The following is a 14666-nucleotide window of genomic DNA, read 5'->3' on the forward strand; positions in this document are numbered from 1 at the left end:
ATTTACTCATCACAAGATTTATGACCTATACCAATATTTTTTTAACATCTGGCATAAGTATGTCTACCTTCATGAAAATGCAGTTTTAAAACTGCAGGAGAATTTAAAACTAGGGCAAAGACTGCATAAAATCTTTGAACTGCAGATGTGTAATGGTTTAACCCCAGCCAGCAACCAAGTCCCATACAGCTGCTTGCTCACTCCCCTATCAGTGAGATCGCAGAGAATCAGAAGGGTAAAACCCACAAAACTCATGGGTTGAGATAAAGACAGTTTGGCAGGGAAAGGATAAACCATGCATGCAAGCAAAGAAAACAAGGAATTAGTTCACTGCTTCCCATGGGCAGGCAGTGTTCAGCCATCTCCAGGAGAGCAGGGTCCCATCAATGTAACAATTACTTGGGAAGACAAACTCCATCACTCCAAATGTCCCTCCTTCCTCCTTCTTCCCCCCACTATGCTGAGCATGATATCCTATGGGCCGGAATATCCCTTTGGTCAGTTTGGGTCACCTCTCCCAGCTGTGCCTCCTCCCAGCTTCCCATGTACCCCCAGTTTCCTCCCCAGCATGGCAGCACGAAAAGCAGAAAAGGCCTTGGCTCTGTGTAAACCCTGCTCAGCAATAGCAAAACCATCTCTGTGTTATCAACCCTGTGTTCAGCACAAATCCAAAACAGCCCCATGCTAGCCACTGCCAAGAAAATTAACTCTACCCCAGCCAAAACCAGCACAGCATGTTTCAATAAAGTTCTGTCTTGTACATGAAGGTTAAAACTGACAAAGGATATGTTTTCTCTTTTGTCACAATGACTGAAAACAAAGACCATTCAAATTGTTCTCTCTGCCTCTGGCAGATTAATTTGCCTACACCACAATTTTGTGTCCCTTAGAGACAGACAGAAAAACATGTTTTATGTTTGCTTCCTTTACTGGGTTGTTCTTCAAAACATGGGATTGAAATTACACGCTCAAAGATGTACATGAACCCGCACACCTAACAGAACACCCTAGGACGAAAAAGAAATGCAAGTCAGTTAAGAGACTGTGCAAAAAAAAAAAAAAAAAATCAATCTAATCTGCCACTTCATCTGCACTTGTCTGAACTTCTGTTGCCATTATTGCCCTTTTATTTTTGTGTGTGTGATAAGAACCTGAGCCAGGATACTGCTATGCCAAGCACTGTACATGCATATGCACAAATGCATGCACACAAACGTACTTGGCTCTTCTAGTTCTAGAGGATCTACACCCTAGGTAACTGTATGTGTAGTCATTTAGTTATCCTTTGTGTCCAATTCACTAGCCACATTCATTTTTAAAGGTCAGATGCAAAATCTTGGGTCTAGATCACAAAAGCAATTGATTTTACAGAGAATCAGTCTGGGCATAACAACCTGAACCTTCACTGTTGGAAAAGACATGTAGTTATCTAAGTAGAAAAGACAGGAGCAGCCTAGAAAAGTCTTCTTCCTTCATAAATGAACCTGTCCTGACTTCAAGGGTTACTGAATATCAATGTGGCAATGAAACAGATCACCAGATTGACCCAATGGCACCCCTCACTCCATCTTATCCAGTCATCTGCCCAGATACCACTTAACAACAGCTGTATCCTCATCTAACCAGCAATAATCATTGCTTGGTTTTCTGGATAGAAGGCTGCTAATTCTAAGGGCACCACAGTGTGGAAAGCAGAAGCTCACTGCAGCTGTTCTGTGGAAAACTCTGAGCCTTCTGACACTGTGATGAATTTTCCCAGCCTGAAGAAATTCAGCCCATTAATGACTTCTCCCCTTTCTGATTCACAGTTTCCACAGAAGCTTCTCATCCTCCATTGATGCTAGAGTTTCAGGAGTGTGAAAAGAGCATTCATCAGTAACTGCCAGTCCTGCGGGATTATTTCTGCCTCTGAGTCACCCTCCCTGCCCAAAGAATGTTGTCATGGAAATCACTACTCTGTTGTGCTGCAGGAATTGTCTCACTGCTGACCTATCACTTGGATCTGCAATTACCCCATCCCTGGAGAATGCTCACTCTCACCTCCATGTCTTGGACATTCAAACTCCAGTATTATGACCCTGGAGTCATTTCTGCTTTTTATTTGTTTCTTCTGCCATACCAAAGAAACGTCTCCAAAGCAGAGCAGATAATATTTTAAAAATGCACAAAACAGAAGCTCTGTGAACACTGACTGAGGTTACGAGGCACACTGATAATGAGCAAGAAATACACACGCTTTATTAAAAGCCCAATGAGCATCATGATGCTTTTGGAAATAGCAGAGCTTATCTTTATGTGTTTTTGCTCCTAAGTAGACTGATAGAGTGTGTAGTAAATCTAGTAGACAGCTACACTGAAAAAAAGGATAGATATCCAAGTTTTACAAGAAGTGATTCTTGTCAACCTTGTTTTAAAGTAGCTGTTACTGTCACATAACAAACCAGCACATGAAGTGGTTCCTCTCATTCCATTGACTTTTAAGGGTTTGATCCAAGCAACGACAATCCTGCCAAGTCCTAAGCAGTCCTTGAAAGGTCTCGTGTGAAAACAAAAGCAAGATCTGCTAAAGTTTAAGAGGGGTGTTGATTTCTACGACTTACAATGGGAAAATTGCAGCCCTCTGTCATGACTACGTGTTCTCCCCCCACAGCAGTCACTTCAGGCTGCAGCAGGAGGCACTAGAGGGGTGGCAGTGCTTGACCTGGCCTGGACATAGGGACCACTCAGAGGGCCCCAAACCTCCCAGTATTCTCACTGCTCTTGATTTTCTCCTTCTTGGTCCCCTAGTGTCTTTAACACTATTGCATCACCTGGTTTTCCTCTAACCGGGAGATGGCACTTGTTGACTTGTAGGTAGCAGTTTTCACATCTTGGGAATTTCTACTTTTGTGGTATTAAGGGGAATAATTTGCTCCCCACAGAGCATCAGCTTCTTTTCAAACTGTTTAGACTACACTTATACTTGAAATTCAAACCTGGTAACCACTGAATTTCAGGTGAGAAGTTGATGATGTTAAAATATAGCTGAATATTTTGGCGACAAGTTCCAAAAGAGGAACATTTCGAGAGATCAGGAAATATCAAAATCCTCCTATCCTATGTCAGTTTTATGAGATTAGCTGTTCTCAGGAAATTTTTGCCATGGCAAGAAAGTAACAGTCCCGTTATTCATAGTGGCACCAGAAAAGGAGAGGCAGTCTATGACTGAAAAGTCTTCAGTAATGCAAAAAAATCATAGCTACGTATGCAATAACCCCATCAAAATCCAAAGATGTTTGTCAACAAAGTTATAATTTCAGTGTCTCACTTATATCTTTTTCCTCTATTTAGCCAAAATATTTTGCTAAAATGCATCACTATTCTCTAAAGTAAGCAATTTAATCAATTAAACAATGCATCCAATGGTTAACATAACTGAATAAAGATTAGCCATTTCTCTTAAAGTCCAATAAAAGTAATGACAGTTTAGCCTTGCTGTCTCCATAATTTAGCTAAAAAACATGGAGAAAAAAGTCTCAAAAAGAGAACAATAACTATACCATCCAGAATAAAAGATTTTACTTTAGCACAGGAAGACAATAGTTATCTTTTTAAACTTCCAATTTAAAAAAGGAAAAAGAGAGATTGAAATTGGAGTCTTTTCTCCCCCAGAAGGGAGAAAAGCACTTTCCTATAGCACCTTCCAGTACCTGAAGGGAACCTACAAGAGAGCTAGAGAGGGACTTTTCACAAGGGCATGTAGTGATAGGACAAGGGGGAATGGCCTTAACTACAAAAGGGCAGGTTCAGATTAGATATTGGGATGAAATTCTTCACTGTGAGAGTGGTGAGGCACTGGAACAAGTTGTCCAGAGAAGCTGTGGATGCCCCATCCCTGAAAGCGTTGAAGGCCAGGCTGGGTGGGGCTTTGGGCAACTTGGTCTAGTGGAAGGTGTCTCCGCCCATGGTAGGGCAGAGAAACCAGATGGTTGTTAAGGTCCCTCCCAACCCAAAACAGTCTATGACTCTACAATTAAAAACAAAGCCAAAAAAAAACCCTTCTAAAACACACAAAACCCCCAGAAAAATAAAAAAAAAAAAAAAAATCACATACACAAAAACCTCCCAAACAAAATGCAAACAAAAAATACATGAAATAACTAAAACTCAGTAATTATATGTTATCTAGCAGGATTTTTTTTCTTAGATAATAAGGAGTGCAAAGTGATATGAGACTTCAAAACTCGGGGATTTTCACACAGCTTTTGATTTTACAAGGAGATACCACACACCTAGAGCTTGTCAGCTCTGATTTCTTGATCACTTGCAGAGGGGATCCACTTTTCACAATCTGGCCTACTAATGCCACTTTTGACCTATCTATGAATTAATAGAAAAATACTTCAGTGAGTACTTTCTGTCTGAGACTCCATGGCTTCTCATTCGACCAATACTGCCATTATCATGACTAGCTTCTCTTGCTAAATGTATATGATTTATCAAACAAATTCTGGATGTAGTCTCTGGCTTATTTTTGTGTTGAGGAATCTTAATGTAAAAGTTGTTGAGTGGTTTTCTGTTCTGAGGAAGAGATATAGTGTTTATATACTGATAAGAGAAACAGGGTAAAGTAAAAAATGGGAAATGACACATTTGGGATTACTGTTTCTCAGGAGAAGACTAGAAATGAGGCTTAAAAAAGGTTTCGATCCACGTGGATCAAATTTAACCTTTCTGAAAAGGTTGCTGGAGTACTGAGATGTTTAATTCACATCCCTGAATGCTGCGTTATATCTGTTTATTTTTATGTTCAGCTCTGAAGGAGTGAAGATGTCAAGTTCCCCGAAAAATAATAGCTTGAGTAATTAAGCAGGGTTAGCATTGCTCTGGAAAGTTTCAAACAGCTGAGCAATTACAAGGACAGCTTTTGACTAAGGAATTCCTTCACCCATGCTTTGAAAGACAGAGTTGCCCGTGAGTCACCATCTGGTTTTATGATGTTGTTAACAAGTGACTTATTATATGGTGTAAGCTATCACTGCCATATTACTTTAGATGTATATTGGATGAGTTACAGTCCTTTTAATTTCATTTAGCCCATGTGCTGAAAATACCTTTCACATCTTCCTGTATTACATTTGTTCAAAAGAATCTCTCATTATATAGTGGAAAGCATTTCTTGTGGACAATAATAAACATAAGAGTTTACCAGACTAATTTTAAATGATGTAAACATGACTGAAGGAAATACTCAAAATTCAAAGGTTAAAACATAGCATTCATTTACCATAAAACAAGTCTTTAATAAAGGTAACAGTTTGCACTGCATTTAAGTTCCTATTATAAAAGTACTTAAATAGAATTGTTTCTGAAATAATGGTTGGGAAAAGATACTTCCTTTGCAAATGTAACAGATATTTGGTTTATGAGAACTAAAGTCATAAGTCATCCTGACAAGAGGGTCTGGCGGAGGAGAGAGTGGAGGGAGGAAGAGAAGAGGGTGGTAAGCAAAAATGAGCTGCAGCTAGAGGCAGGGTAATAAAACTTTTCTAAACATCCTATGAGTTACATGTTGTGGGAAATTTTTTCTTAATTAACTGTGATGCAGCCAACACCTATAAATAACTCAAGATAAACAATAGAATTGGTCGGTTTTCCAAATGAAAAACTGCTCTTAGTTGTGAGGCATTACATTGTAGAGTGTGTAGCAACTAAAACTCTGGAGCAGATGATGAAATCCCAGGGGATGATCATAGAAAAGGAAGAGGCAGAATTGAAAGAGATCTGTCGAATATCAATAGAGGAGGACAAAGCAAGGGAAGACTTTGCTGTCAGTTCTGCTAGCAGAATTAACAGGACAACTCTTCTGGCAGTAAAAAGCAAAGGAAACCCAACGAGAAGGAAGACAGAGACTGGAGATCCGAAGGGAAGCGTGTAGAGAGCGAAACCTCATTCTGGCATTGAAGACAATGGCTACAGCTGGAAGGAAAAAGCAGAAATCAGGCTAAAGCAGTTCAGCAGAAAGGTCAGATAAGAGCCATCATGTTTAAAATTAGTAATTTATTCAGATAGTTGTAGGTTAGCCATAAAGATTCAGTATATAGTGACTGGAGGGTGCAGATCCACTTGACAAAACAGACAAGTCAATATTTTACAAGTCAGTAAAATATCATTTGTAAAATGATTTTGTAAAATATTTTTGTAAAATATTTTTGTAAAATATTTTACAAATGTCATTTGCAGATGGAGATTTTATCACTTCTTTGGATTTTCCTTGCTGCTCAGATTTTCTCTCTTTTTTTTTTTTAGTTACATTTGTTTTAATTATACTTTCCTAGTTTTGTTATTTTTGCAAATATTCATAGGTTTGCTTCCCTCTGTCTTGCTTCTTTGCTCAATTGTATCCAAATTTTGCCTTTTATCCCAAACCAGTCTTTTATGCAGTATTTTATATTTGCTTTTAGGAGTGGCGATAGGTAAAGAAGAGCAAGATATGATCAAAGGAGAAGATGGTTTGATCTCTTCTTGTTTTCTTGAAACTATGTGCCTCCTTATTCCTTCAGAAAAGCACACGGCATGCCAAGGGAAACCTGGTCTTCAGGGCAGCTAGATGGCTGCATTAATGGAATGGAAAAAAAATTACCACACATTCAATAAATGTGCACTGAAGTTTTTTTAAGGATTTAGTTCTTTCCACAGATGAGTATGATCTTGAGTTTTTGATCAAGTATAAAGACCTGAAATTATTTTGTAAAACAGTATTCGCATTTCTTAGCCAGAACAACAAAATTTTACAGATATAAATCCTGGTGCAGGACACCCAGCTATCATACATGGATTTGGATGTAGAAAATGAAGAAGTGCTTAAAGCCATGGTATCAAAAGAGCAAAGTCTTCTGTTCAAAGCTGAAAGACCACACAGATAAATGGGTTTTCTGTTTCCATGTTTAAACAGAACAAAACCAGAACCCAGATAATAATTAATGGATGTTGCAAAACCCAGGTTGCCAATGAAGGCAATCTGTTGTGGTGGCTATTTTCCACATGCCACAGCAGTTCCCTGACTTAAAGGTTCAGAGGATTAAAGACGCAACTATGACTATGATGGCTTGTCAGTCTATGTTCCCTTAAGCAGGATGGCTGTGAGTGTTCAGAAAGAGAGTTATCCCAGCACACATATTATTTAGGACATTCTTCAGCCCTGCTGCTGAGAGATGAACAGCTCAGACACTTGCAGTGGGTAGTATTCCTGCACACCAAGTGAAAACTATCTAGATCAGCCCCTTGCTGCACCACTGTGATCCGCTGCATTTCCTATTGTTCCTGTTTCCAATACCAAAGACAGGATCTGTTTTCTCTGCACACACTATTGTGCAGAGGTGCCATGATACACTCTGAACTTTCTCAGTCTTAAGCCAAAATTAAGACAGGTAGGATGTATTACTGAGGAGATGCGGGGTATGCTACTTGTGTTAGCTGCTGTAGGGGAAATGAAAACTTGTCTGAGATTATTTAAATTGAGTTTCTTTCCACGAATAGGCTTCTGCATTACCTCTTCTGTGTCTGGTGTTTCGAAAAAGGATTAAAAGGAGTTGTTAAATGCTAAGCAATAAAAGAGGATGATTATATTTATTTTTCTTTATACTTCCTTTCTTAGATAGGTTGATTTCAGTCAAAAGCTTTAATTGTCAGACTGGATGCTGCATGGAGCACCCAGTGCCCAGACTGACTTCTTCACTTTTCCCTGTTCTCTCCACATCCATGGTTTTGTTGTGAGCTAGGAACAGTTCATTTGTTCACTCCACTGGGCTTCTTACAGCTAGTCAGACGCAATACTGTAGGATAAAAACTGTACTACAGAACGGATTTAAGGAAAGCTCCAAGTTTTTTCTTTGTAAAAAAGGCAGCTTATAAAGGTAAAGATGTTTGCATCACACACCACTAGGAATAAAAATTAAGAATACATACAATTAAAAAAAATTCTCCTGCAAACCCAAGGTTTTCCTTGAATGTCTCATGAACACATATTCAAATTCAGCAAGTCCCTGCCATTTGGTTCCAAACTAGATGCAGCCTAATTGCACTAGTTTATAATATAGAAATCTTAGGATACTACATAAAAGTGCTTCTCTTCTTTGAACAAAGTGCTTTGTATCTCTACACCCTCTCTGCTCCAGACTATTTTTGTACACAGTACCTTACAGTTGCTTTAGGAAAGAACATGCCTTTGAATACTATGCTTCTTCATCCTGGACGAGGTTACCACAATGCATAAACCCAGTTCATTTACTTAGCAAAAATAGAAGGGTTACTGTAACTTTCATGTAACTTCTTGGCATTATTTAGTTACAGTCTATATATACCAGAGTTAATATAGCAGTAGGAAAAAACTTACAGACAAAATTTGTGTTTAATCACAAAATGTTTCATAGGTTTATGCTTGAATTGTTTTAGGCCCCATTTGAAAAGTAGGCAACAGATAGGATTAAATGAGAAGTCTGTCTGACTATAGCATAATTTTGCTTGCATTCACAGCTTTAAAAGGTTGTTATTTCCTTGATTCTCTCAAGATAAAGTGAATTCTTCTCTCTAGTGAAGAAAATTTCCCTCTGTATGATGGAGAAACTTTTTTTTTTATTTATTATTTTGGCGAAGAAGGACAGGAACAGCAAAAATATCAAGTGGAAATCTAATCTTTTGGTTATTTTTTAAAAATCCTAGAGAGAGACAAACTGTCAATAAACAAACCTCTGCATCTCTGCTTCACGAATCCTGTGCCAAACAGTGACAGAATAAAAATTAATTATAAAACACAATTTCCTTCAAACAGTTGATCAGAACCCTTATTCAAACGGTATCTCTGAAGCAATTTTGTATCTTCTCTCTGGTTTAGGATATATATCCTGATGAGAACTCTCTCTCAACAGGTTTTTTGCTACAGATTTGAAGAAGTACTTGGATCTTCAACACCCTTGCCATATACAATTTGTTCTGACCTGAAGAGAGTTTCGCTCTTGAAGGATTTGCAAGATGAGGATTTTTTGTTTGCATATTAAATCCTTCCAACCATATAAAATTGAATTAGCTACTCATTTGATTTATACAAAGCTAATCTTAGAAGTGTTTGATGTATGCAAATCAACTAAGCATTCAAGATTTGTTGAGTCTGAGGTTCTTCTTCAAATGTTTTCTTGCACAATGACTTTCCGTACCAGACTTTCCTGACTTCTCTTACCCTTGATGCTGTTGCCTTCAGTTTACTATCAAGATGATTGATTTGTTACCATATTTATATGTTTCAGTACATCATCTTTTGACAACGAGGTGAAATATTTCTGAACAAAATCTCTGTAGTTGGCTCACAAAGTTTTCAGTCAATTAAGTCTATTAAGTCTTTGAAAGTATGGATACTTTGAAACAATTGTAAATGAAAGCCAATTGCCTTGCTTTTCCTTTTTCTTTTCTTTCCTTTTTTTTTTTTTTGCAAGACTGGTTTTTTTTTTTCAGCAAGTAGTATCATATCAGATTTATCATTGTAATTTCTGCAGCAAGACAGAAAAATAAAGAGCTTCTCTTTTTTTGTTTCTTTCAGCAGAGACTTGAACTGTTAATACCTTCTGTTAATGTCCTTCTGCAGGGCTGCACAGCCCTCTGGGGTACTACCCACTCCTCCCAACTCAGTGTCATCAGTGAACTTGATGAGGAGGCATCTAGTCCTTCATCCAAACCACTAATGACTAAACAACACTGGGTCCAGCATGGAACCTTGGGAGACACCACTCATGACAGGCCTTCAACTAGACCCTGTGTCGCTGAGTGTGACCCTTTGGGATCTGCTCTTCAGCCAGGTCTCCAGGTCCACTCATCCAGTCCACACTTCCTGACTTTGTCTATGAGGATATTGTGAGAGACACTGTTGAAAAGACAGTGCCAAGAGCCTTGCAGAAGTCAAGGTAGACAATTATCCACTGCAGTCTCACCATCCATCCATGTAGTTGTTTTGTTGTAGAGGGAAATCAGGTTGGTCAAACATGATTTAGTTTTAGTGAATCCATGCTGACTACTGCTGATCACCCTCCCGTCATCCATGGAGATATTGATGACCTCCAGAATGAGATCACCTCAAGAATGATCCATCATTTTTACAGGGGTTGAGGGGAGGCTGACTGGACGGTAGTCCAGTAGTCCTCTGGGTCCTTCTTCTTGGCCCTGTTGAAGGCTGGGGTGACATTTGCTTTCTTTCAGCCCTCAGGCATCTCTCCTGATTGCCACAACCTTCCAAAGATGATCATGAGTGGCCTCGCTGTGGTATATGCCAGCTCTCTCAGTATTTGGGGATGCATCCCGTCAGGACCTGTGGACCTGGAGGTTTAAGGCTTACCTAGGTGTTCTCTAACCAAATTCCCCTAGACCAAGGGAAAATCTTCCTTCCAACGTTCCTTTACCCTGGTCTACTGAGTCAGAGATTCCTGAGGATTGATCCTGCCACTGAAGACTGATGCAAAGAAGGTGTTCAGTAACACTGCCTTCTCTGCATCCTGTTACAAGGGTCCCCCTGCATTTGGTAGTGGGCCAACATTAATACTATCATACTAACCAACATAAAAATACAAAAGCTTACATAATGAAAGCTGACCTGCTTCTGATGAAAGCCAAGCAACTGATGGGATTTGTCTGTTGAAGCCACATGAGCCACTGCAGCCACACAAGCTCTTACTGCTCCTAGAAGTGAAAGTTACTACCAGCTGCATACTATGTTTTTGGTTTATAAACATTCCTACATCTCAGCAGTGGTTTTGTCTCAGTCTTCTCAGATATAGTAGGAATGCAGGTTATTTTATGGTTTCCCAGAGGTGGGATTCTTTGGCCTCTCACCCTCATTCCCTCTTCTTGCAGACGTACACTATGTGCTCTGCAGACCAAGGATGAAATGGAAGAACAACACTGTGGGCCCCTACCTCACAAGTAAGGGCTAAATCAAAAGTGTGGCTATGGTTTTTCACTGAACAATTAGCAAGGGAATATATATTCAATGGATAAAACAGTGTATATCTAAACACAGCCAGGAGAAAGGACTTTCCAAAATATTTCTCACAAACTACCTGATGAGGTTTAAATAGCCCAGTATCCTGTAGCCACTTGAGCAGTGGATATCTTTTACTTAAAATGTCATGGGTAGAGATTAATACTACTTTGACTCATTTCCACCAGAAGAACTTGAACAGACCAAAAGAAAAATCAACTTTCCACCTGCACTCTTTCATTATGATTTTTATCACTTGAGTTGCTAATTAATTTTCTCATAGAAACCTATTTTAAATTACTTTGATCAGACTCATGAACCCAAGAGAATTGTTCTCATATAGTATTTTCAATTTATTATTATCTGTACAGCTTCTCATCAAGCTTTGCCAGCCTCTCAGACAACACACATGACAAACACAAACATGACAAAGAGGAAATATACAAGACAAACACAAACACTTCTTTCCAAAGAACTGAATGTTATATGTGCAACGGAAAGGTTACAGTCATAGAAAGGTAAACACGAAATAAGAAAACAGATGACAGGTCAAGGCAACTGTCCACAGTCTTTGAATTTCTCAGAGACTCACTCACAGCACCCTGTGTTTACTATTCCTTCCAGACTGCTGCAGCACTGCTACATCAGGACCTGAAACCTTGACCTTTGCAAGATGAATAGTAATTCCCAGTCTTTCTAAAGGCATCCATCAGTTTTCAACTCTGCAGCTCCCAGTTCATATCCACCCTATTAAAGGTCAGTGAAATAGTTTGTCATTTTTCTCGTTAACAAGCCTGTGACTTTAACAACCAGTATGGAACCGCAGACTATCAAATCACAGGCAGTAAAAGCAAAACTCAAACATTGTTGAATGAAGAGTAGCAAATTAATTGAAGAAATCTTGATCTGCTTCTAGAAACTGAGCTGAAGAAGAAGCCAAATTACCATGGAAATAATTTAGAAATAATGATCTGTGACATTTTTGGGATAAATTGTTTTCTGAGCATAAGAAGCACTAAGAAATAGGAACATGCAAGCAATCATTCATAGATTATTTACAAGTTTATCCACCACTGAATTTGCACTAGAACACATCTGAACACATATGATGGAAGCAAAACCAGAATGGGAGCATATAAAAACATGGATATTAGGAAAACACTGTCTAAGTAAATAAAAAAACTACAAATAAATAATTTGAGGACCAAAACAACAGAGACTTTTTTCATTCTATTAAGGTGTGAAGGTGACCACACAATCACAGAATACCTTAAAAGGGGCATCTGGAGGTGGTCTGTTTCAAACACTTCACTCAGACCAGTTCCAGTCAGGTGTCTGTGACTGGTCACATTCTGGATATTTCTAAGGATGGAGAATCCCTGGACCCCTCTTCCAGCATTTTGTCATCCTCATGGAGAAAATTTACCTGTGTCTAATCAGGATATCCCTTCTTGCAGATGGTGTCTGTTGCCTCTGCTCTTACCACCACGGACCTTCAAGAAGAATATTATTCCATCTTCTCTATATTCTCCCATTACAGAGCTGAAGACTGCAATGAGATTTCCCCATTGCACTTCTCTTTTCTGGGCCAAAACCCTCAGCTTTCTGTCAGCTTCTTCTCACTTGTCAGGTGCCTCAGTCTCTTAATTATTTAGGTGGCCCTTTGTGGGACTCAATTCAGTTTTTTCAATGTCATGTTCCCTTCCCTCATGGAGCCCCAAACTGGACATGACAGTCCAAATGTGACTTCACATTTGAGCTTCATAGCTGGTGCTTATGGACTTGTCTGTCTTGTTTTGCAACAGCTGGAGCTTAGTAATAAAAGTATTTCTAAGTTTAAAAGTTTACATGTTCTGTGTTCCCATGCTCATTTACTGTAAATTGCCAACCAATAGGTGCTTACATTGCAAGAATCACTTTGATTCACGAAAGTTTCTCTCAGTGTTTGTGTTTGACTAAGTAAGATCTTACTTTCCTTTGCTCAGTATCATCTTTTTCTTTTTCTTTTTTTTTTTTTTTGTAAAAGGGAATTTTTACCAGAGCATATTTTGCTTGTAATATCAGTGCAAATCATCACTAAAAACTGCCATCTTTTGGGACATTTTGAGTTGATAGCTCTGTGAAAAGCCTGCGCTTTTTGTAATCCACTGTTTTGCTGTGGACAATGTTACAGATACAAAAACTAAATTCTGTGCCAATCATACAGACCCTATCATACAGTTATTATTAAATTATGTCAGAAATTGTGCACCTTTATTTCCCAGATTATCTGGAACAAAACAGAAATGATGAGCAGGAAAGCAGAGAAACACAATAATTGGTGGTTTTTGACACTGCTTCTGTGCTGACTACAGATTTGGGATGAAAAAGAAGGTATTTTTGAGGATCATCCTTTAGCTCCTTGATTCTGGTTGTCTCTAACCTGCAAGAGCTTTCGGAGTCCTACACATGGCATTAGGATGGTGTAACACTGTTATAACAACATCATTTCTAAACTCATTCCTTTTCTCTTTTTGCATAGATGCAGGTAGAATAGGACCTTTAAAGAAAAGGATGGCTGACAAGCATAGCGTCCTACTAGTAAAGAAGGGGAAAAGGAGGCAGGGAAAAAGTGGGAAAGAGAGAGAAACATTTCTTCTTCCCTTTTTTTTTTGTTCTCCCCAGAGCAGTCAGAGTAATCAGGTTTGCCTGTCAGTTCAACTCCAGAGTCCCTTTCCTATCTGGACTTGACTGCACAAGGCCATTTAATCCTCCTAAAACAAGTACAAACATGTTTATGCAGAGGCTAATACTTTAATTCTCAGTGTGTATCCATATGAGTGCTGCAGTGTGCGACGTCAGTCCTTTTTGGGTATGAAACTTCTGTGTCATTACATGTGAAGCTCTGTGCAGTGCACTAATGCATGCCTATTGATGATCAGGAAATGGATTTTTTCTTTCTGAACCACATAAAACATCTGCGTCCCTTGTGGAATTATTTTACACTTTAATTCTTCCTCATTTATATGAACACATATATTTTAGAGAAATTTAGGACAATAGCTACACAGATCAGTACCCATACTATTTTAGGCATTTCTTTTCTTCTTAGAATTACAGATTATGCAACGAAAACTAAAAGAAAAAAAAAAGAACACAACATCTATAATACCTAGAATTTGAAAGCAGTTTCTTACTTTTTAATTTTGTGTTCCTTTCTCAAAAAAAAAAAAAAAGAATCTGTGATTCAGTAACATTGAAACAGTTTTTAAACAGGGAAGGTAAAGCTACAGGTATTGCATTATGAAGCCAAATTAAAGAGTACTTAAGAATAATTAACAACCTAGAGATACATATAAGTCTCTATTTGATATTTTGATAGTATCTGCATAGGTAGCTTTGGGAATAAATGGGGATAATATGCCTTAGTATTTTAGAAGTTCTTTAGGCATTGACCTTCACAGTTAGGCAACAATCTTTACAAATTTATTTTTTTTCTAAATCCACGAATTAATGTTATCTAGGATATCAACTGCAACGACAAGGACCTCAAAAATTGTTCAGCCACAGTTCAGCTAGACCAGATCAATTACATTTCAGTGAAGCCAGAATAGCATTTTCAAAAGCCCCACAGTTCTACTTCTGAAGTAATTTGTGGACTTGGAAGTTCAAATCCCACTGAAAT

The sequence above is a fragment of the Corapipo altera genome, unplaced genomic scaffold (genome assembly GCF_003945725.1).
Source record: "Corapipo altera isolate COAL_440 unplaced genomic scaffold, ASM394572v1 61305, whole genome shotgun sequence".
Classification (NCBI taxonomy): domain Eukaryota; kingdom Metazoa; phylum Chordata; class Aves; order Passeriformes; family Pipridae; genus Corapipo; species Corapipo altera.